We start from the raw sequence: 23,792 nt of genomic DNA, 5'->3' as shown, positions 1-23,792 counted from the left end.
CCTAATGAAGCTGACAAAAGAGAAGGAATGTCAAGGCCCTTCTAACTTCCATAGAGGGCGTGTGGCCCCATCCCCCACCAACACCAGCCAAGAGGGATTCCCCCAAATAAGAGCAGTCCTGTGATGAACAGCCAGAGTGACATAGGCCAGCTACAGTCCACCGTGTCTTTCCAGTGACACTCTCACTTCCGAAAATGAGAACACTTCCACCTGACACGCAGCGCCCCCACCGCCGAAAACGCACCGGCCTGGCCTCCTCCGCCGGGCAGGCAGCGCCCCCACCGCCGACACCGCACGGGCCTGGCCTCCTCCCACTGACACGCAGCGCCCCCACCGCCGAAAACCGCACCGGCCTGGCCTCCTCCGCCGGACACGCAGCGCCCCCACCGCCGAAAGCGCACAGCCTGGCCTCCAAAGGAGGACACCAAAGGTCTCCTGGGTTCCACCTCTGGTGACAGCCCAGGGTCTCTGGTGTTGGGCGTTCCCACCGCTTCCGTCCTCAGCACGTCGCTGTTCTACAACCTATGGATTTAATGTGAAGGGAAGCACCAACGACACGTCCAATACACAGTCACCGTGGAAAGAAAAGGGTGGGAGAAAGGTGAGTTCCGTTCTGGTGAAGTTTAGACACAGCCCAACGAAAGCAGAAACTTTGCCAGAAGCTCCAGATGTCTCACATCTGCAGCTGGTCATGAAACCGTGGGGTGTGTTCATGGCTCACATACTTCACACCCGTGTGTTCTCATCCAGGCAGCCCAGTTCTCCGCTCCTGCAGGGTCTGAGTCCTGAACCTTGTTGCTGTGATTGTCCACCGATTTCGTCCCTCGATTTGGGAGAATGGGGGAAGACCTGGGGGCCACCTAAGCCTGCCCATGTTCAGTAGTAACGTCTCTGCTTCCTCTTGTAAGGACCACCCTAGCTGTTCCCAAGGGCCCCTTAACCCACATGGCATCCACAGTTTTCAGCTCCATCATTCCATGACTTATTCTCTGACCAAAGCACTCCTCTGTTAGTTACTAAAATCTCCAAACCAGGCCAGGCACGGTGGGCTCACACCTGTAATGCCAACACTTTGGGAGGCTGAGGCAGGAGATGCTTGAAGCCAGGAGTTTGAGACCAGCCTGGGCTTGTTTCTACAACAACAAAAAGGAAATATTAGCCAGGCATGGTGGCACACACCAGTGGTCCCAGCTACTCAGGGGGCTGAGGTGGGAGGATCTCTTGAGCCCAGGAGGTCCAGGCTGCAGTGAGCCATGATCACAGCACTGCACTCCAGCCTGAGTGACAGAGTGAGACCCTGTCCAAAATATAGACAAATAGGCCAGGGGCAGTGGCTCACACCTGTAATCCTAGCATTTTGGGAGGCCGAGGCAGGCGGATCTCTTGCGGTCAGGAGTTTGAAACCAGCCTGGCCAACATAGTGCAACCCCATCTCTACTAAAAATACAAAAAAATTAGCCAGGCATGGTGGCGAGTGCCTGTAATCCCAGCTACTCAGCAGGCTGAGGCAGGAGAATCACTTGAACCTGGGAGGCAGAGGTTGCAGTGAGCCGAGATCATGCCATTGAACCCCGGCCTGGGCGACAAGAGCAAAACTCCATCTCAAAAATAAATAAATAAATAATAAAAATAAATAAATAAAGTACACAAAAATTAGCTGTGCATGGTGGTGGGGGCTTGTAATCCTAGCTACTCAGGAAGCTGAGGCAGGAGAATCACTTGAACCCAGGAGGTGGAGGGTGCGGTGAGCCGAGATTGTGCCACAGCACTCCAGCCTGGGTGACAGAGCAAGACTTCACCTAAAAATATATATATATATATATGTGTGTGTGTGTGTGTGTGTGTGTACATATATATACATAACTAACTAAATAATAATAAAACAAATGTCCAAACCAGAAGAGTAAGGGCTAACAGGGCCCAGAGGCAAACCTTTTGTGAATGTTCTAACCATAAGTGCTGCCCTCACTCTCACCCCTAGGCCCCCAGCCTGTGGATTCTGGTTTGGGGGAACGGCACCATTCATGAGGGACCAGGACCATATGCTATAGGACCTCGCTGCAGTCTTGAGGTGGTATCTCCTAGCTGAGCTCCTACGTAATCCTGAGTGGTCCTGAGAAGCCAGATCACCATCCCGCAGGGGCGGGTCCTGTGGAGGGACAGGGTACATGGAACCCTGGTGAATCCCATGGTGTCTCCCCACTACCCTGTCCTTCGGCTGTAAAGGCAATGCCTTGGCTAGAAACAGCAGGGCATGCAGGAGCAGGCGGTAGGCTGGGAAGGAAAGCACCAGTGCTAGTGGAGGGGAGTAGGTCCAGATCAAGAATCATCTTTCCCATCATCTCATAGTCACACAGTCCAGGGACGAAGACAGAACAGTAAGCGAGGAGAGGGGAACAGGATCATTTAAGACCACAGCTGGAAGATGTCCCTGAATGTTCGCACAATTTGTTCAAGGTTCTAAGTCCCGAGTGGGACACCAACTTGGCCCAGCCTAGGCTGAGGCCCTAATGTAGCTTAGCTAATAAGAGAGAAGGAATGTTGGGGCCCTTCTAACCTCCATAGGGGGGTGTGGCCCCCCATGAAGTGGAAATAGTGCCAGTGGGGGAGCATCAAGGACCAGGGCCATATCCTATAGGACTTCACTGCAGTCTTGCGGTGGCATCTCCCAGCTGTGCTCCTAAATGATCCTGTTCTCCCCCTGCACTAAATGTCCTGCCTTCATCCCTGGGAAAAGCCAGACCCTCTCCATGAAGGAAGGTGTCCAAAGGCAGTCAGCCCATGGCCAGGTGGCTGATCGGTCTCCCATGAGCTGTGGTTCCCTTCTGCAGGGCGGGACGGCACACTGCTGACCTTGATCGGGCATCGGCTGCAGTGCAGGGGTGTCTGGAAGAGCTTGGTAAGCTGAGTCCCTGTGGCTGGGCCACGGCGGCTCCCCTCCCCTCCATGTCTGCCTCAGGGCAGCACCAGCTCCCTTAGTGCTGTCTGCCATAGGTTCCAAGAACCTTATTAGAGCTCAGTACCCAATGCACTTCATGTCTGCCTCAGGGCAGCACCAGCTCCCTTAGTGCTGTCTGCCATAGGTTCCAAGAACCTTTTTAGAGCTCAGTACCCAATGCACTTGACAGTAGACAATGCCCAGTCGTTCCAGCTGCAGGACTCAGCAGACAAACAACACCCAGGTCAGACTACACCCGATGTCCCTGGACAGGGTCAGTCTCCACCCAGGCCCAGGGGACGCCAAGCGCTGTATGTCCAAGCGAGAAGAGGTACTGGCCACAGAGGGCAAACTCTGCTCCCCTCGATGGGCACTGTGGCCTCCACCATGGCTTGGCTCGGGCTCCGAGGGTGCCTTGGTCAGCCAAGACCCCAAGAGGACCCTTGGGTCCCCGAGCCACAACAACTGAGTGGCTCAGCCCACGCAGGAACAGGACCACATGGGCATCATCACTGGCTGTGCCTCCTGTGGAAAGCAGGCCACCCGCTGGCATACCTGGACACAGGGGAAGCACACATGCAAATGCAGGCTGTGTTTCCTCCAAAGAGTGCTGCACACAGATGAGTCAGGGTGCAGGACTGGTCCTTCACCACCACCGAGTGGGCATGCCCGGCTGCTTTGTTGGACCCCAGAGAGAGCTTCAGGAGAAAGCAGGAGTCTCTGTTTTCACAGGGTTTCCTTCTTACCCTGCCACACATGGTTTTTGTTAAAGCAACCTACAACTTCCTCCCCTCCAGGTCACATCAGCCCAATGTCCTGTGGGCTTGGGAGATGGTCAAGGTCCACATGGGCTAAATTATGACTGAGAGCTAGGGCATTCATGTATTGCCAAGGCGGGTCCACACTGCCGTCCCTCCCAGTTAAGAGCAAACCACCTTTATGGTTTTCTACATGTTGGGATAGACTGAAAAACAACAACAAAACAGGTGTTTGCTGGCCAAATAGCTGCTTGCCAGTACAAATGCCTGTGCTGATTTGTTCCAATTAAGAAGAAAACTGGTGCTCGCTTCAGCAGCACATACACTAAAATTGGAACCATACAGAGAAGATTAGCACGGTCCCTGTGCAAGGATGGCGTGCAAACTCTTGATGCATTCCATATTTTTGGAACATACCTCAAAATAATAAGAGCCATATATGACAAACCCACAACCAATATCATACTGAATGGGCAAAAGCTGGAAGCATTCCGCTTGAAAACCAGCACAAGACAAGGATGTCCTCTCTTACCACTCCTATTTAACATAGTAGTGGGAAGTTCTGGCCAGGGCAATCAAACAAGAGAAAGAAATAGAAAGTATTCAAATAGGAAGACAGGAAGTCAAACTACCTTTGTTTACGGATAACATGATCCTACATCTAGAAAACCCCATCATCTCAGCCCAAAAGCTTCTTAAACTGATAAACAACATCAGCAAAGTCTCAGGATACAAAACCAACGTGCAAAAATCGCTAGCATTCCTATACACCAACAACAGGCAAGCCACGTGAACTCTCATTCACAATTGCCACAAAAAGAATAAAATGCTTAGGAATAAAGTTAACAAGGGATGTAGTTCAAGGAGAACTACAAACCACTGCTCAAAGAAATCAGAGATAACACAAACAAATGGAAAAACATTCCATGCTCATAGATAGGGAGAATCAGTATCATGAAAATGGCCTCACTGCCCAAAGCAATTTATGGATCCAATGCTATTGCCATTAAACTACCATTGACATTCTTCACAAAATTAGAAAAAAACTATTTTAAAATTCATACGGAATCAAAACAGAGCCTGAACAGCCAAGGCATGGCACTGGTACAAGAACAGACACATAGACCAATGGAACAGAATAAAGAACACAGAAATAAAACTGCACACCTACAACCATCTGATCTTTGACACACATGACAAAAATAAGCAGTGGGGAAAGGATTCCCTATTTAATAAATGGTGCTGGGAGACTGGCTAGCCATATGCAGAAAATTGAAACTGGACCCCTTCCTTATGCCATATACAAAAATCAACTCACGGTAGATTAAAGATGCAAATGTAAAACCCAAAACTTTAAAAACCCTAGACGAAAACCTAGGCAATACCATTCAAGACATAGGCATGGGCAAATATTTCATAACAAAGATGACAAAAGCAATGCAACAAAAGCAAAAATTGACAAATGGGATCTAATTAAACTAAAGAGCTTCTGCACATTAAAAGAAACTATAAACAGAGTAAACACACAACCTAAAGAATGGGAGAAAAATTTTGCAATCTATGCATCTGACAAAGGTCTAATATCCAGTATCTACAAGGAACATAAACAAAAGTACAAGAAAAAAAGCAAACAAACCCATTAAAAAAGTGCGCAAAGGACATGAGCAGACACTTCTCAAAAGATTACAAACATGCGGCCAACATTTGAAAAAAAGCTCAACATCACTGATCATTAGCGAAATGCAAATCAAAACCACAATGAGATACTGTCCCACACCAGTCAGAATGGCCCTTATTAAAAAGTCAAAAAATAACAGATGCTGGAAAGGTTGTGGAGAAAAAGGAATGCTTTTACACTGCTGTCAGGAGTGTAAATTAGTTCAGCCATTGTGGAAGACAGTGTGATAATTCCTCAGGAACCTAGAGGCAGAAATATCATTCTACCCAGAAATCCAATTACTAGGTATAGACCCAAAGGAATATAAATTGTTCTGTCATAAAGACACATGCATGCGAATGTTTACTGTAGCACAATTCACAATAGCCAAGACATGGAATCAACCTAACTGCTCATCAATGATAGACTGGATAAAGAAAATGTGGTACATATACACCATGGAGTACTATGCAGCCATAAAAAGAAATGAGTTCATGCCCTTTGCAGGGACATGGATGGAGCTGGAGGCCATTATCCTCGGCAAACTAACACAGGAAAAGAAAACCAAATACCGCATGTTCTCACTTATAAGTGGGAGCTAGATGATGAGAACACAAGGACACACTGGGAGAAATGACACAGAGTGGGGCCTGTTGTTGGGTTGTGGGGTGGAAGGAGGGAGGAGGGAGAGCATCAGTAGGAATAGCTCATGGATGCTGGGCTGAATACCTGGGCAGTGGGATGATCTGTGCGGCAAACCGCCATGGCACATGTTTACCTATGTAACAAACCTGCATATCCTGCACATGTACCTCTGAACTTAAAAGTTGGAAATTTTAAAAAGAATATCTGAAACTAGGGCTGCAATTATGTTACTACCTGATGTCAAGACCTCCCTGAGCGGGCAGTGGCTCCCACGTTGAAGAACTCTGCTTTGATGGCGTGCGCAAGTAGAGGAGGGATTGTTGAATCCCTGCATACGTGCCTGTTCGTCTCCACTGGAAATCACAAAACACCTGTCCCAGCTTATGCATGGTGATCCCCCTTCTCCGTGATTTCACTCCCTGCAGTTGTCATGACCGATGGTCAACCACAGTCTGAAAAACAAGTGAGCACAATAAGATACTTTGAGAAAGACAGACCACATTCTCATACCTTTCATGACAGTATATTGTTATAATTGTGCTTTTTTCTCATTAGTTATTGTTAATCCCTTATTGTGCCTAATTTATAAATTAGACCTTATAGGTATGTATGAATAAGAAAAAAACACAGTATGTATAGGGATCAGCACTATCTGAGTTCCAGGCATCCACTGGGGTCTTGGAACACAGCCCCCGTGGATAAGGGGCCCTGCAGTGCTCACCAGCTGTGCCTGTGTGTTCTGGTATGTATCCTTGCTCACAAATCTAAACATTCTGCCAATCTGGTAGGTGTTAAATGGTATCACATTATAGCTTAATTTCTATTTCCCTATTTACTTGCCAGGTTTTCATATTTCTTGGCCATTTCTGTTTCCCATTATGATGTGAAATGCCTGTTCACATCTTTTGCTCATTGTCTGATTGGATCTAGGCCTTTTTCTTGCTGGTTTATGGGGGTCTTTCTATGTATTACTGGATGGAATTCATTTGTTGTTTATATGGAGGATGAATATTGTCTCCCAATTTGTGATTTGACTTTCACTTTCTTTATGGTGACCTCTGGTGAACAAATGTTCTTAATTTATTTTTTACCTTTTAATGAAAATCTTAATACAGAAAAAAATGCAGAAAGAATAATACAATGAACATGCAAATACCCACCATGATAGCTAATTTTATGAGTCAACTTGGCTGGGCCACAATGCCCAGCTGTTTGGTCAAATACCAGTCTGGATATTGCTGTGAAGGTATTTTTAATGTATGATTGACATTTAAATTAGTAAACTTTGAGTAAAGCAGGTTACCCTCCATGAGGTGAGTGGGCCTCATCCAATCAGGCCTTAAGGAAAAAGACCGAGGCTTCCTGGAGAAGAAATAATTTAGCCTTGAGACTGAAACGTACAAACTCTACCTGAGTTTCCAGCCTACTGGCCCACCCGACAAAATTCAAACCAGCTAGACCCACAATCACAGGGTCTAGCACCTTAAAATAAGTCTCTGTGTATGTGTATATATGGATATATATGTAATGCATACATATATTGTATATACTATGTTTGTGTATTGTATTAGTTCTGTTCCTCTGGAAAACCCTAATACAGCCAGCACCTAGATTAAAACAACATAAGCATTTTGCCTTGTTTGCTTTCTCTCTCTCTCCATATATATATATATATATATATATATATGCACACACACACATATATGTGATTAATGTAAATTACAAACACATGGCCGTGGCACCTCAAGCATAAATAAATAGTTCAGAAAATTCAGCATTCATCTCCAAAAATAGAGGATATTTTCCAATGAAAGTACAATCCCACTATCATATCTAGCTAAGTTAAACAATCATTCCCTAATAGCGTTGAAAACATAATCCATATTCAATTTTTATCAAGTCCCCCAAAACACATTTTTTGCTGGTTTGTTCCAGCCAAGATGGAGTCAAGTCCCATGCTTTGGGAATGTCTCTGTAGTCCAGTTTCTTCCCCATCCCCTGCCCATAATCTTTTCCCCAAGCCACTAACTTGTTTCAGGAGCATGGATCAGCAGCCAGACGATCCCAGACTCTAGGTCCCATTTCCCAAAGGTGTCATTCTACCTGCTCCACTCTCCCTTGCAAATTCCTGTAACTAAATCTCAGAGCTGAGGGCTTGACCATATGGGAGACTCCTCAGGGGATGCTGTTAGACTGTGTGCTTCTTAAAGCCCACATCAGAGGTAAATGATGTCTGCTTGTCCCTCATCAGTGAGGCAAAGGCCACCGGGGGAGAGCCAGATATTTCCATTTGCTATGGTTTGAATGTTTGTGACCCCTCAAAATTCATGTTAAAACTGAATCCCCAATGCAGCAGTATTAGAAGGTGGGGCCTTTGGGAAGTCGTGAGGGCTCCACCCTTGAGAATTGGATTAACACCTTATGAGAGAGGCTTCACACAGCATTCACCCTTTTCCCCTTTCATCTCTTCTGCCATGTGAGGATACAGTCTTTGTCCCCTCTGGAAGATGTAGCAACAAGGTGCTATCTTGGAAACACAGTGAGCAGCCCTCGCCAACACTGAGTGCTGGTGCCTTGAACTTGGACTTCCCAGCCTCCAGAGCTGTGAGAAAATAAACTTCTGTTATTTGTAAATTACCCAGTCTGTGGCTTTTTGTTATAGCAGCACAAACAGACTAAGACACGGTTGTAAAGTGATATCTTGTCTTTGCAACTAGCAACCAATCTGTGAGTGTTATGATGTAATTCAGGTCCCCAGCAAATATCTTCTTTTCTAGCTGGAGCATCTATTGATGGTCCTTGCCTTAATCACCCATCCCACTAGATGTTGCAAAGTACAAGTTTCTGATCGTGCAGCATCTAAAATAGTCCCAGGATCCCCTTCCTGATAGTGATACCCATGTGCCACCCCTCCTCTAGAGCATTGCCCAGATCTAGTCATTTGCTCCTAACACATGGATTAAGGTCAAAGTGATGGGAAGTCACTTCCTCCTTTCTTTACTTAGGCTGCAAAAGGACTCTGCTGTAGTTGGGATATTTGACCTTCCAAACCTCATGCTGAAATTTGATCCCCAGTGTTGAAGGTGGGGCCTACTGGGAGGGGCTTGGGTCATAGGGGTGGATCTCTCATAAGTGGTATGGTGCTGTCCTCACAGTAATGAGTGAGTTCTTGCTCTGTGAGTTCCCGTGAGAGCTGGTTGTATAAAAGAGCCTGGTGGTTGGGCACAGTGGCTCACACCTGTAATCCCGAAGCTTTGGGAGACTGAGACCAGAGAGTTGTTTGAGGCCAGGAATTCAAGACTACTCTGGGCAACATAGCAAGACTTCATCTCTACAACAACAACAACAACAACAAAATTAGCCAGGCATGGTGGTGCCTGCCGGTAGTCCAGCTATTTGGGGGGCTGAGGTGGGAGGGTCACTTGAGCCCTGGAGTTTGAGGCTACAGTGAGCTTTGATTGTGCCACTATACTCCAGCCTGGGTGATAGAGTGAGACTCTGTCCCTAAAAAAATACTACTACACTCCAGCCTGGGTGATGGAGTGAGACTCTGTCCCTAAAAAATAAATAAATATTTTAAAAGACCCTGGTACCTCCCCACCACCCTGCCATGTGTTCTCTACACACGCTGGCTTGCCTTCCACCATGAGTGGAAGCAGCCTGAGGCCCTCACCAGCAGCAGATGCTGGGGCCATGCTTCTTGTAGAGCCTGCAGAGCTGTGAGTCAATAAACCTCTTTTCTTTATGAATCACCCAGCCTCAGGTATTCCTTTATGGCAACACAAATGAACACAGACAGACTCCAGCTCCCATCTTCTTATCCTCTCTCGCTCTCTCTACTGGAAGTCAGCTGCCATGTTGAAAGCCGTCCAATGGAGAGGCCCATGTGCCCAAGAGCCAGTGAGGAACCAAGGCCCTTCATCCACCAGCCCGCAAAGAACCGAATCCTGCCCACAGCCACTAAGGGAGCTTGGAGCTGGGTCCTCCCCTAGTTGAGCCTTCAGATGAGGCCAAAGCTCCAATCACTAGGGCGACCTTGAGAGAGCTCCCGAGCTGGAGGACTCAGTGCTGAGCCACGCTCTGATTTCTGCCCTACAGAAACTGTGAAACAAGAAATGCTGCTTGGTTTGTTATTATTGTTGTTTGTGTGTTTCAAGGAAGTGCTGTTTATTTCTGGCACTACATACACCACATTTTAAAAAAATTCCCCAAGACGAACATACTTTTAAAAGCTACAGTTTTTACCAACAGGACATATCAACTTAAAAAAAAAAAATTGGTACTAAACCTTAACTATGATGAGAATGCTATTTATAAAATCTCCAAATAGAATCATATGCCAAGACTAAAAAATGTTTAAAAAAAAGAAATTTGTATTTATTTACAACTTGACCCTCAAAAATAGTTAAGTGATTAAGACATGCCAACAGATAAATGGGCAGAGAAGTATACCTGAGAATTCACTAAGGAAGTACAAATGACTACTAGCCTGAAAATGTGTTTAACCTGACTATGACTAAGAAAAATGCAAATGTAAAATGAACCTGTTGCTTTAACCTTCTAAATTTGAGGCTAATTTGGCACACAGCCATGAATAACTAATACGTTGATTTTTGCCACTTTTTCTGTGTTCCTTAGCTGGTCCTTCCTTGGGAAGAGAAGCTCTTTCCTTCTTCAGCTGGGACTGCTTAGGAACCACTGAGAAATTCTTAATTTTATTTCTTAAGTCAGTCTTGCCCACTTATATTTAACTAGCAATGTTTTCATCTCATTGAAGCTTTCAAATTTGATGACCTAACCTTTTTCAACACTCTATCTTGAGACAATTATAGCCAAACAAAAAGTTGCAAAGAAATGCACTGAAGGCACCACATAGCCTTTGCTCCAACATTGACAATGCACCCAACTCTACTACGGTATCAACGCCAGGAGCCAACACTGATCCAGTCCAAGAGCTGACTCAGATTTCACCATTTTACTCATGAGTGTGGCACGAAGGCATCACCTCACACATGATTTGCTAATTACAAATAGGTAGATGTAGATGTGCCTTACAATGAGAAGATAGGGCAGTTAACACCTTAACATGCTTAGTATTACCACGTGTGGAACAACGTGTCATTAAGTGTCATATATGCCTCCTAATTTGATATAGGATGAATACACTATATCGCCTATGAATTCTTCCTGCCAAAAATGCTTAATCTGAATCTAATCCCACCTCTAGGCCAAACTTCCAGTTTACAGGAACTACAGGGAATAGAGGAACAAAATAAATGACACCACAGGAAACAATCGGCCAAAATTCAGTATGTGGGACAACGTACACAGCAAGTGGCTTAAATTAAAAGAGATGAAGGAGGCTATAACTAAACATGTGAACTTTGATTAGATGCTGTTTGAACAAAATTACAAAAAGACATTTTGGGGGTAAGTATGGAAATTGGAATATGGACTAGACATTAGATTTCACCAGCTATGCACACACTCATGTGTGTGTTTCTATGTGCTCACATCACGTGATTCATGCAGCAGATACATATCTTCATGTAATCACCACTACCATAAAAAATGAGAGCTTCTGCATCACCACAGACTCCCTCCTGAGACCATTTAGAGCCACATCCACCTGGCAACCCAGCAACCCACAACCCTGGCAACCCCTAGGCTGCTTGCCTGCCTACACTTGAGTCATCTCAAGAATGCTGTATAATGACCATCATATAGCAAATGACCTTTTGAGCTTACTTACCTTTTGTCACTCAGCATAATTCCTTTGAGGTCCGCCCACACTGGAGCAGGTATTAATAGTTCATTCTGATGGGCCAGTGCAGTGGCTCACGCCTATAATCCTGGCACTTTGGGAGGCCAAGAAGGGAGGATCACTGGACCCCAGGAGTTCAAGACAAGCCTGGGCAACAAAGCAGGACCCAGCCTCTCTTTAAAACAAAACAAAAAGGCTGGGAGAGGTGGCTCACACCTGTAATCCCAGCACTTTGGGAGGCTGAGGCAAGCAGATCACGAGGTCTAGAGATGGAGACCATCCTGGCCAACATGGTGAAACCCTATCTCTACCAAAAATACAAAAAATTAGCCAGGCATGGTGGTGCACCTCTGTAGTCCCAGGTACTCAGGAGGCTGAGGCAGAAGAAGCACTTGAACCTGGAAGGCAGAGGCTGCAGTGAGTCGAGATTGTGCCACCGTGCTCCAGCCTGGCGACAGAGCGAGACTCCGTCTAAATAAATAAATAAATAAATAAATAAATAAATAAATAAAAGTTCATTATTTTTTAGAGCTGAGTAGTAGTCCATGGATGGACCACAGTGCGTTCAACAGTTTGCTTTTTAAGGGACACTTATTTCCAGTTTGAGGCTATTATAAATAAAACTGTTATGAATAGCCAAGTACAGTTTTTATCAGCGGACATAAATTTTTATTTATTTTGGGCAAATGCCCAAGAGTGCAATTGCTGGGCCGTGTGGCAGTTGCATGTTGAGATTTATTTATTTATTTAGTTTTTTATTATACTTTAAGTTCTAGGGTACATGTGCACAACGTGCAGGTTTGTTACATATGTATACACGTGCCACGTTGGTGTGCTGCACCCATTAACTCGTCATTTACATTAGGTATATCTCCTGATGCTATCCCTCCCCCCACCCCCACTCCATGACAGGCCCCAGTGGGTGATGTTCCCCACCCTGTGTCCAAGTGTTCTCATTGTTCAATTCCCACCTATGAGTGAGAATATGCGGTGTTTGGTTTTCTGTTCTTGTAATAGTTTGCTGAGAATGATGGTTTCCAGCTGTATCCATGTCCCAACTAAGGACATGAACTCATCCTTTTTATGGCTGCATAGTATTCCATGGTATATATGTGCCATATTTTCTTAATCCAGTCTGTCAGTGGTGGACATATGAGTTGGTTCCAAGTCTTTGCTATTATGAATAGTGCCACAATAAACATATGTGTGCATGTGTCTTTATAGCAGCATGATTTATAATCCTTTGAGTATATACCCAGTAATGGGATGGCTGGGTCAAATGGTATTTCTAGTTCTAGATCCTTGAGGAATCACCACACTGTCTTCTACAACGGTTGAACTAGTTTACAGTCCCACCAACAGGGTAAAAGTGTTCCTATTTCTCCACATCCTCTCCAGTATCTGTTGTTTCCTGACTTTTTCATGCTCACCATTCTAACTGGTGTGAGATGGTATCTCATTGTGGTTTTGATTTGCATTTCTCTGATGGCTAGTGATGATGAGCATCTTTTCATGTGTCTGTTGGCTGCATAAATGTCTTCTTTTGAGAAGTGTCTGTTTATATCCTTTGCCCACTTTTTGATGGGGTTGTTTGTTTTTTTCTTGTAAATTTGTTTGAGTTCTTTGTAGGTTCTGGATATTAGCCCTTTGTCAGATGAGTAGATTGCAAAAATTTTCTCCCATTCTGTAGGTTGCCTGTTCACCCTGATGGTAGTTTCTTTTGCTGTGCAGAAGCTCTTTAGTTTAATTAGATCCCATTTGTCAATTTTGGCTTTTGTTGCCATTGCTTTTGGTGTTTTAGACGTGAAGTCCTTGCCCATGCCTATGTCCTGAATAGTATTGCCTGGGTTTTCTTCTAGGGTTTTTATCATTTTAGGTCTAACATTTAAGTCTCTAATCCATCCTGAATTAATTTTCATATAAAGTGTAAGGAAGGGATCCATTTTCAGCTTTCTACATATGGCTAGCCAGTTTTCCCAGCACCATTTATTAAATAGGGAATCCTTTCCCCATTTCTTGTTTTCGTCAGGCTTGTCAAAGATCAGATGGTTGTAGATGTCTGGTATTATTTATGAGGGCTCTGTTCTGTTCCATTGGTCTATATTTCTGTTTTGGTACCAGTACCATACTGTTTCGGTTACTGTAGCCTTGTAGTATAGTTTGAAGTGAGGTAGCGTGATGCCTCCAGCTTTGTTCTTTTGGCTTAGGATTGTCTTGGCAATGAGGGCTCTTTTTTGGTTCCACATGAACTTTAAAGTAGTTTTTTTCCAATTCTGTGAAGGAAGTCATTGGTAGCTTAATGGGGATGGCATTGAATCTATAAATTACCCTGGGCAGTATGGCCATTTTCATGATATTGATTCTTCCTATCCATGAGCATGGAATGTTCTTCCATTTGTTTGTGTCCTCTTTTATTTCATTGAGCAGTGGTTTGTAGTTCTCCTTGAAGAGGTCCTTCACATCCCTTGTAAGTTGGATTCCTAGGTATTTTATTCTCTTTGAAGCAATTGTGAATGGGAGTTCACTCATGATTTGGCTCTCTGCTTGTCTGTCATTGGTGTATAAGAATGCTTGTGATTTTTGCACATTGATTTTGTATCCTGAGACTTTGCTAAAGTTGCTTATCAGCTTAAGGAGATTTCGGGCTGAGACAATGGGATTTTCTAAATATACAATCATGTCATCTGCAAACAGGGACAATTTGACTTCCTCTTTTCCTAATTGAATACCCTTTATTTATTTCTTTCTCCTGCCTGATTGCCCTGGCCAGAACTTCCAACACTATGCTGAACATGAGTGGTGAGAGGGGGCATCCCTGTCTTGTGCCAGTTTTCAAAGGGAATGCTTCCAGTTTTTGCCCATTCAGTATGATATTGGCTGTGGGTTTGTCATAAATAGTTCTTATTATTTTGAGATACGTTCCATCAGTACCGAATTTATTGAGAGTTGTTAGCATGAAGGGCTGTTGAATTTTGTCAAAGGCCTTTTCTGCATCTATTGAGATAATCATGTGGTTTTTGTCTTTGGTTCGGTTTATATGCAGGATTATGTTTATTGATTTGCGTATGTTGAACGAGCCTTATATCCCAGGGATGAAGCCCACTTGATCATGGTGGATAAGCTTTTGGATGTGCTGCTGGATTTGGTTTGCCAGTATTTTATTGAGGATTTTTGCATCGATGTTCATCAGGGATATTGGTCTAAAATTCTCTATTTTTGTTGTGTCTCTGCCAGGCTTTGGTATCAGGATGATGTTGGTCTCATAAAATGAGTTAGGGAGGATTCCCTCTTTTTCTATTGATTGGAATCGTTTCAGAAAGAATGGTGCCAGTTCTTCCTTGTACCTCTGGTAGAATTCGGCTGTGAGTCCATCTGGTCCTGGATTTTTTTTTTTTTTGGTTGGTAGGCTATTAATTATTGCCTCAATTTCAGAGCCTGTTATTGGTCTATTCAGGGATTCAACTTCTTCCTGGTTTAGTGTTGAGAGAGTGTATGTGTCCAGGAATTTATCCATTTCTTCTAGGTTTTCTAGTTTATTTGCGTAGAGGTGTTTATAGTATTATCTGATGGTAGTTTGTATTTCTGTGGGGTCGGTGGTGATATCCCCTTTATCATTTTATATTGTGTCTATTTGATTCTTCTCTCTTTTCTCCTTTATTAGTCTTGCTAGCGGTCTATCAGTTTTGTTGATCTTTTCAAAAACTAGCTCCTGGATTCATTGATTTTTTGCAGCTCCTTGCCAGCAATGGAACAAAACTTGACGGAGAATGACTTTGATGAGTTGAGAGAAGAAGGCTTCAGATGATCAAACTACTCTGAGCTGAAGGAGGAATTCAAACCCTTCGCAAAGAAGCTAAAAACCTTGAAAAAAGATTTGACGAATGGCTAACTAGAATAACCAATGTAGAGAAGTCCTTAAATGACCTGATAGAGCTGAAAACCATGGCATGAGAACTACGTGACAAATGAACAAGCTTCAGTAACCAATTTGATCAATTGGAAGGAAGGGTACCAGTGATTGAAGATCAAATGAATGAAATAAAGTGAGAAGAGAAGTTTAGAGAAAAAAGAGTTAAAAGAAATGAACAAAGCCTCCAGGAAATATGGGACTATGTGAAAAGACCAAATCTACATCTGATTGGTGTACCTGAAAGTGACGGGGAGAATGAAACCAAGTTGGAAAACACTCTGCAGGATATTATCCAGGAGAACTTCCCCAACCTAGCAAGGCAGACCAACATTCAAATTCAGGAAATACAGAAAACACCACAAAGATACGCCTCAAGAAGAGCAACTCCAAGACACATAATTGTCAGATTCACCAAAGTTGAAATGAAGGAAAAAATGTTAAGGGCAGTCAGAGAGAAAGGTCGGGTTACCCACAAAGGGAAGCCCATCAGACTAACAGTGGATCTCTCGGCAGAAACTCTACAAGCCAGAAGAGAGTGGGGGCCAATATTCAACATTCTTTCAACCCAGAATTTCATATCCAGCCAAACTAAGTTTCATAAGGGAAGGAGAAATAAAATCCTTTACAGACAAGCAAATGCTGAGAGATTTTGTCACCACCAGGCCTGCCTTACAAGAGCTCCTGAAGGAAGCACTAAACATGGAAAGGAACAACCGGTACCAGCCACTGCAAAAACATGCCAAAATGTAAAGACCATTGATGCTAGGAAGAAACTGTATCAGCTAACGAGCAAAATAACCAGCTAATATCATAATGACAGGATCAAGTTCACACATAACAATATTAACCTTAAATGTAAATGGGCTAAATGCTCCAATTAAAAGACACAGACTGGCAAATTGGATAAAGAGTCAAGACCCATCAGTGTGCTGTATTCAGGAGACCCATCTCACACGCAGAGACATACATAGGCTCAAAATAAAGGGAGGGAGGAAGATCTACCAAGCAAATGGAAAACAAAAAAAGGCAGGGTTTGCAATCCTAGTCTCTAATAAAACAGACTTTAAACCAACAAAGATCAAAAGAGACAAAGAAAGCCATTACATAATGGTAAAGGGATCAATTCAACAAGAAGAGCTAACTATTCTAAATATACATGCACCCAATACAGGAGCACCCAGATTCATAAAGCAAGTCTTTAGAGACTTATACAGAGACATAGACTCCCACACAATAATAATGGGAGACTTTAACACCCCACTGTCAACATTAAACAGATCAACGAGACAGAACGTTAACAAGGATATTCAGGAATTGAACTCAGCTCTGCAGCAAGCAGACCTAATAGACATCTACAGAACTCTCCACCCCAAATCAACAGAATATACATTATTCTCAGCACCACATCGCACTTATTCCAAAATTGACCACATAGCTGGAAGTAAAGCACTCCTCAGCAAATGTAAAAGAACAGAAATTATAACAAACTGTCTCTCAGACCACAGGGCAATCAAACTAGAACTCAGGATTAAGAAACTCAATCAAAACCGTTCAACTACATGGAAACTGAACAACCTGCTCCTGAATGATTACTGGGTACATAACGAAATGAAGGCAAAAATAAAGATGTTCTTTGAAACCAATGAGAACAAAGACACGACATACCAGAATCTCTGGGACACATTTAAAGCAGCGTGTAGAGGGAAATTTATAGCACTAGATGCCCACAAGAGAAAGCAGGAAAGATCTAAAATTGACACCCTGACATCACAATGAAAAGAATTAGAGAAGCAAGAGCAAACACATTCAAAAGCTAGCAGAAGGCAAGAAATAACTAAGATCAGAGCAGAACTGAAGGAGACACACACAAAAAAAAAACCTTCAAAAAAAGCATGTTGAGATTTATAACCAGCCCCTGGCTTTATATAATATTCTGTCACTGGCGTTTTAACCGCCTGCTCGATCCACGCCTAGGCCCCTTTCCCTTTCCTAATATTGTTTCTGTTTTGTCGTGATCTGATTTGCGAGGCTTTGCTAATTTTATTAATCATTTCAAGGAAGCTTTTGGCTCTTGGACCTCTCTATTACACACTCCCCATTTTGTCAGTTCCCACTCTTACCTTTATTATTTCCTTCCTCCTGCATTATTGGGATGATTCCGTTGTATCTAATCCAACATGTTCACCGGGATGCTCAGCTCATTCACTTCCAGCCTCCATCTAATACACGTACCAAGTCCACATGTTTCCTCCCAACTCCACTTCACCACATCCCTCAAGTTTTTCGTGCAACTTTTTCAATATCATTCACCTCTACGTATTTTTAAATTTTCATCACAGTTTCTTCTTTGGCCTATTAGTTGTTTATTTTATTTTTGAAACAGGGTCTCACTCTGTCGCCCAGGCTGGAGTGCAATGTTGTGATCAAGGCTCACTGCATCCTTGACTTCCTGGGCTCAAGTGATCCTTCCACCTCAGCCTCCCAAGTACCTGGGACCACAGGTGCACATCACAACATCTGGATAATTTTTTGTATTTTTTTGTAGAGACAGGGCTTTCTTGTGTTGCCCAGGCTGGTCTCGAATTCCTGAGTTCAAACAATCCTCCTGCCTCGGCCTCCCAAAGTGCTGAGATTACAGGCATGAACCACCACACCTGGCCCCTTAGTTGTTTAGAATAAATGTTCAAACCACCTTGTTATCATGGGCCTCTGGCTTACTCGGGTGGGATGGGACACTGGCCTGAACGATTCTGAGCCGTGAGGTTGGTTGAAACCCTCGGGGCCCAGTGTTGAGGAGAGGCCTTGAGGGGCGCTGGATGGAGGGGGCCTGTGCCCACGTTCCACTCTCACCAGGGAGCCTGGACCAGCTCTCTGTCCGTGGCCTGAATTGACCGAATGACAATGACAGCCCCCTCCTCCCCACACATCCTGCTGCTGGGGTCAGCTGGGGGCACTCACCCCAGCAGGCCTGGGCCCGGCCCTGAGCACTGGAGCCAGGACCTGGTGCTATGGAAAGAGGCACACTCCTGCCCGCTGTCCTTATCTGTCCCTGACACTGCCCTTCCAGGCCTGGCTGGGCGGCCATAGGCTTCCCAGAGCATCCTCACAGCTCTTCCCTCATGCTCCCCACAGGAGGGCCCAGCAAAGTCCCCAGAGGCCACAGCCAGCCCCAGCCTAGGGGCTCAGTGCCCGTCCTCCTGTGGCCATGGGGCTGAGTGCACTGGCCGCTTGAGGCATCCACTCTGAGTGAGCCCTGCCTAGATGGGCGTACAGGCTCTGAGGAAGCCTGACGCCCTCCTTCCTCTGCTGGGGTCACTTCGTCATTATTCCCTGAACCGCGGGTCAACATCGCACGTGCTCTTTTTGTGTCTATTGCACATTTCACAGCGTTTCAAATGTAAGAAGCACCTGTGCAGGCCCAGCCATCCCTGTCACCAGCCTCCTCTGCTCTGAGCTTCTGCGCCCTGGTCTCGAGCTCCAGGAGGTCCCGGTCCCAACAGGTGTGGTGCAGCCACCGAGCTGAGTGCAAGCCTGAGTTTCTCCCAGGGCTGACTCGCCCTACCCAGTGCCCCAGTGCGGTCTGGTCCCGCCTATCATGCACGAAAACTGAGGCACAGCCATGGGAAGGAAAGAAGGCTGGTTGTGTGGGCTTCTCACTGTGATGTGGGCAGCAGTGGGCACCTGGCCAAAGGCAGACGCTCCCACTCAGGGCTCTTTGCACCGTCCTGTGCCCACAGACCCCGGCTCTCCTCCCAACCTCCCCCAGAGTGTGTCTGGCAGTCTCTCCAGACCATGCCAGGGTGACCCATGAGGACAAGCCACTGGTCAGGTCTCAGACCCAGCCAGGGGGTTTCAGCTACTCAGGCACAGAAGCACTGAGGGGAGCCTGAGCCTTTTCAGTCTCCCAGCCACAGGGAACAGGGGACAATCATAGCAAGTGGGCCTCCCAGGCCCAGGGTCCCTGCTGCGCCTCAGAAGGTAGAAGCCAGGCAGCACCCCCCTGCACACCAAGCCTGAGTGTCTGGAGATAAGGCCCCAGCACATCCCCATCTGCCCAGCATAGCTGGTGTTGCCTGCCTCACCTTCGCACCAGGAAAGTGAGGGCTTAGCCTCTCCCAGTGGCTCCTCCGGGGCCTCCCTCCTGGACACTTCCAGGCAGCTGTGACAATGGCAGGAACCCCCATTGTTGTCCAGCCTCTTTGTCCTAGGAGGAAACTGACAAGCAGAGGACTGGTGGGTTCCTTGGCAGGTCCAGAGACTCAGGGAGCTCCAGGGAGCTGTGCAGGCCCCTCCTCGCCTGAAACTGGGTGCAGTAAGGGAACCCTGTGCCATTTTGGGTTTTCACCTCCCCTGCCCTGGGGCTGATTCCCTTCCAGGCTGCAGTATCCAAACTCCTGAACAGCACAGGCGGAAGCGGGAGGGGCCAGGAGAATTTAGGCAGCTGCTAAAGAGCAGCCTTGGGCTGATTAGAAAGAGAGCTCAGGAAGTGCCAGCTGCCACCTCATCCCGCCTCAGCCCTGGAGTTGGAGGCTCCAGCAAGGCTTCTCAGTGGCCTGGCCTGGGGGGTCTCCTCAGAGCCCCCTGCATGGGTGGGTCCCACCAGCTTTTCCACTGAAGGACTGGGCCAGATCCCACACGTGTCATAGCCAGGAGTACCAGCTCGAGGGGCCACAGTTTGCCCCTCACCTGCCTGCTCAACCGTGCCCTCATCTACCCAACACACAAACATCCACAAAGCCTGTCTGGGCCTGGAGGGTGGGGAGAGCAGCTCTGAGGCAGCAACACAGGCTGGCAGGGGAGGAAGAGGAAGGCCGGGCAATGCAGTGCCCAGAGGAGGGAAGGGCAAGAGTGGGAGCCATGGGGGGCTGGAGGGACACCCTGGTGCAATTACAAGCTGAGACACAAAAAGCAAGGAGGAAGAGTACGTGTGGGCATGTGTGTGTGCCCTGCAGTGTGTGTGCATGTGTGTGTTTGCCCGGGAGTGTGTGTGCATGCGTGTGTGTGCCCGGGAGTGTGTGTGCATGCGTGTGTGTGCATATGTGTGTGTGCACACACATGTGTGTCTTGGGCAAGAGGGAACCTTCTAAGCAGAGGAGACTGAATGCCCAGTGTCCTGCAGGTGAGGACCACAGTGTGGGGAGCAACAAAGGCTGCAGGTGCAGGTTGCTGCTGTCACCCAGCTCAGGGATACAGACCCCAGGGCCAGAGGCCAGGGATCAGTCTGGGGCTTGCTGTGAGGGGGCGGGGCCTGCTGTGAAGGGACAGGGCCTGCTGTGAAGGGACAGGGCCTGCAGTGAGGGGATGGGGCCTGCGATGAGGGGGCAGGGCTTGCAGTGAGGGGGCGGGGCCTGTGGTGAGGGGGTGGGGCCTGCAGTGAGGGGATTAGGGCCACTGTGAGGGGGTGGGGCCTGCTGTGAGGGGACAGGGCCACTGTGAGGGGATGGGGCCTGCGGTGAGGGGGCGGGGCCTGTGGTGAGGGGTGGGGCTTGCAGTGAGGGGCAGGGCCTGTGGTGAGGAGGTGGGGCCAGATGGTGCAAGGCAGTGCATGGCCCACCTCCTCTTCCCAGGTGTGCTCCTGCATGGCTGACCCAGGCAGGCAGGCGGGTGACACACAGCACATCTGGGCCCAGCCTGTCCCCAGCCCTCCCTTCCCTCACCACCTTGACCCCAGAGGCCACTCGTCCCCTCTAGCACAGCTCAAGGTGGAGGACGGCACCCAGCCCACACCAGACTGTGACACAAGGGGCCTAGCGTTGTATGATGCTTCATCTCTACGTCAGTGTGATTGGGCGACTGGGTGCCCTGACTAAACATTGTTTCTGGGTGGGCCAGTGAGGTGTTTCCCAATGAGACTGGCACCTGAAACCATGGGCCCCGTACAGAACACACCCCTCCCAGTGTGGGGGCCTCATCCAGGGCACTCAGGACCTGAAGAGAACAAAAGGCAGGGAAGGGAGAAGTTCACTCCCCTTTCTGGCCTCACTGTTGAGCTGGGACATCAGTCTTCTCCTGCCCTCGGCATGAAATTTACACAGTCAGTGCTCCTGGTTTTCAGGCCTTCAAACTCCAGCTGAACTGTACACTGGCTGCCCAGATCTCAGCTTTTAGAAGGCAGATTGTGGGACTCTTCGGCCTCCATGATCACAGGAGCCAATTCTTCACTTTATACACACACACACACAAATACATATAAAAAATCTGTGTTAATTGGCTGTTTATGTTATCAGGAAGACTTCTAACAACAGTAGGCTATTAGTAAAGTTTCGGGGGAGTCAAAAGTTATACGTACACTTTCAACTGTGCAGGGGGTCAGCACCCCTAATCTGGAGAACCCAGACTAGTACAGATGTTGGTGCCAGGGGTGGTTCTTATCAAGCACGTCTGTGTGAAGAAACCACCGAAAAGGCTTTGTGTGAGCAATAAAGCTTTTAATTCACCTGGGTGCAGGTGGGCTGAGTCCGAAAAGAGAGTCAGTGAAGGGAGATGGGGAAGGGGTTGCTTTACAGGAGTTGGGTAGGTAATGGAAAATTACAGTAAAAGGTGGGTATCTATTGTTAGCAGAGGAGGGGGTCACAAGGTACATTGTGGGGCGATTGTAAGATTTATTGTCCAGAAGAAGAATGTCACAAAGTCGATTGATCACCTAATGGGACAAGTCACATTGGTAAAATGTTGTAATTTTGGTTAATCAGTTAAGGCAGGAACTGGCTGTTTTACTTCTTTGTGGTTTTTTGGCTGCTCCAGAATTCTTGGCTCCTGCAGGCCACCTGGATGTGTATGTGCAGGTCACAGAGGTTATAATTGAGCTTCAGCTCAGAGACCTGACAGTTCTGGCAAAACAGAAAGTTAAGGATGAGTTTTCTGAGTTGGTTTCAGGGGTTCTCGAATGAGTGCTCCCAGTCTATTAGATTTTGAAAAGGCATGGATGACTCTGTTTCAAGTAGTAAACCGTGCTGATAGACCATGATGTAAGCTGCATACAGAAATACACAAAACATTTGCATTGGATACTTTCAATCAGTCACTTTTAAGAAGCAAGGAGCTAAGTAATCCTGTATATAATACTTTGAAATGTTTTTTGAAAATTAAAGAATATAATGTTGTTAGTTCATTTCTCTTAATGTCACTGGACAGAAGTGTTTCAAGAAAAGAACGAGTTCTTGGGTTAAAATTCCCAGCCCAGGCACCACATAGATGACCTAAGAGCTTCTGAGTATGTTCTGAGGGAGAGCCTTGTCTCCTGCAGCCAAGGCTGAGGTTGCTGAAAATCAAACACAGAACCTCATCCTATAACTGAGTGAATTACAACACAAGCTGAATTCTCAGCCTCACAGGGTGCCTACAGTTAAAGTGAAGACATTGGCTGGGAAACAACGGGATCCTGTGTGTTGGGGTGTGGATATGTGGAGAGACCCTATTGGAGCTGGGGACACTGAGCCCCTAAATTCTGATGAGTCTTCTTTGTCAATGAAAGTGTCCTCCCCACCTCAAGGGGTACTGGCCTTTCCACCTCCATCTGAGGATATTAACCTGCACTGCCTGAGAAAACAGTCACAGCCTTAATCATAGGGTGATTACTTCTAAGGTAATCACCAAGTGAGACAGTGCTAATTCCCTGCCCCTTCCCTTTGCTTTGAGACTTGTAACTAGACTCATGGCCCAGCAGACATCTGAAAGTGAAACACACAGTGTAACCCAGCAGGTAGTGAGCCACACTCCGTAGGAACTACTTGAGTTCTGTAATTTATACAGACAGACATCTGGGGACATGAGAGGGAATGGATACTGAGGGTGTGGGACAATGGGGTAAGAACATAAAGGTGGAGCAGGCTGAATATATTGACATGGGGCCACCAAGCAGAGAGTCTGAATTTAAGGCTGCAGCTGGGGGAGTTAGAAAGGTTAGAACTCTTTCTAACAGTGTGTTTGGTTGGTTGGTTGAAGCATGAACCAAAAGGTGGCTAACAGTGAGTGACCTGAAAATACCAGACATGCCATGGTTGAACACAGAGGAGGGGATTCAAAAGCTTAGGGAGATTGGAACGCTACAGTGGATTTGTCATATAAGACCTACACACCCACTCTGGGAGGGTCCAGAAGGCAGGCCTTTCATCAAAACT

At 46.4% G+C, this 23,792-nt stretch overlaps 1 non-coding gene across 1 annotated transcript; it reads left to right on the top strand.

Annotated features, from left to right (window-relative positions):
• The first annotated feature begins 3,997 nt into the window (after nucleotides 1-3,997).
• LOC116269974 lies at nucleotides 3,998-4,104 on the top strand. Its single transcript, XR_004177764.1, has one exon. It is a non-coding gene; the product is annotated as a U6 spliceosomal RNA (small nuclear RNA).
• Nucleotides 4,105-23,792: the final 19,688 nt, after the last annotated feature.

The sequence above is a fragment of the Papio anubis genome, chromosome 12 (assembly GCF_008728515.1).
Source record: "Papio anubis isolate 15944 chromosome 12, Panubis1.0, whole genome shotgun sequence".
NCBI lineage: Eukaryota > Metazoa > Chordata > Mammalia > Primates > Cercopithecidae > Papio > Papio anubis.
This window is presented reverse-complemented; position numbering and strand designations above follow the sequence as displayed.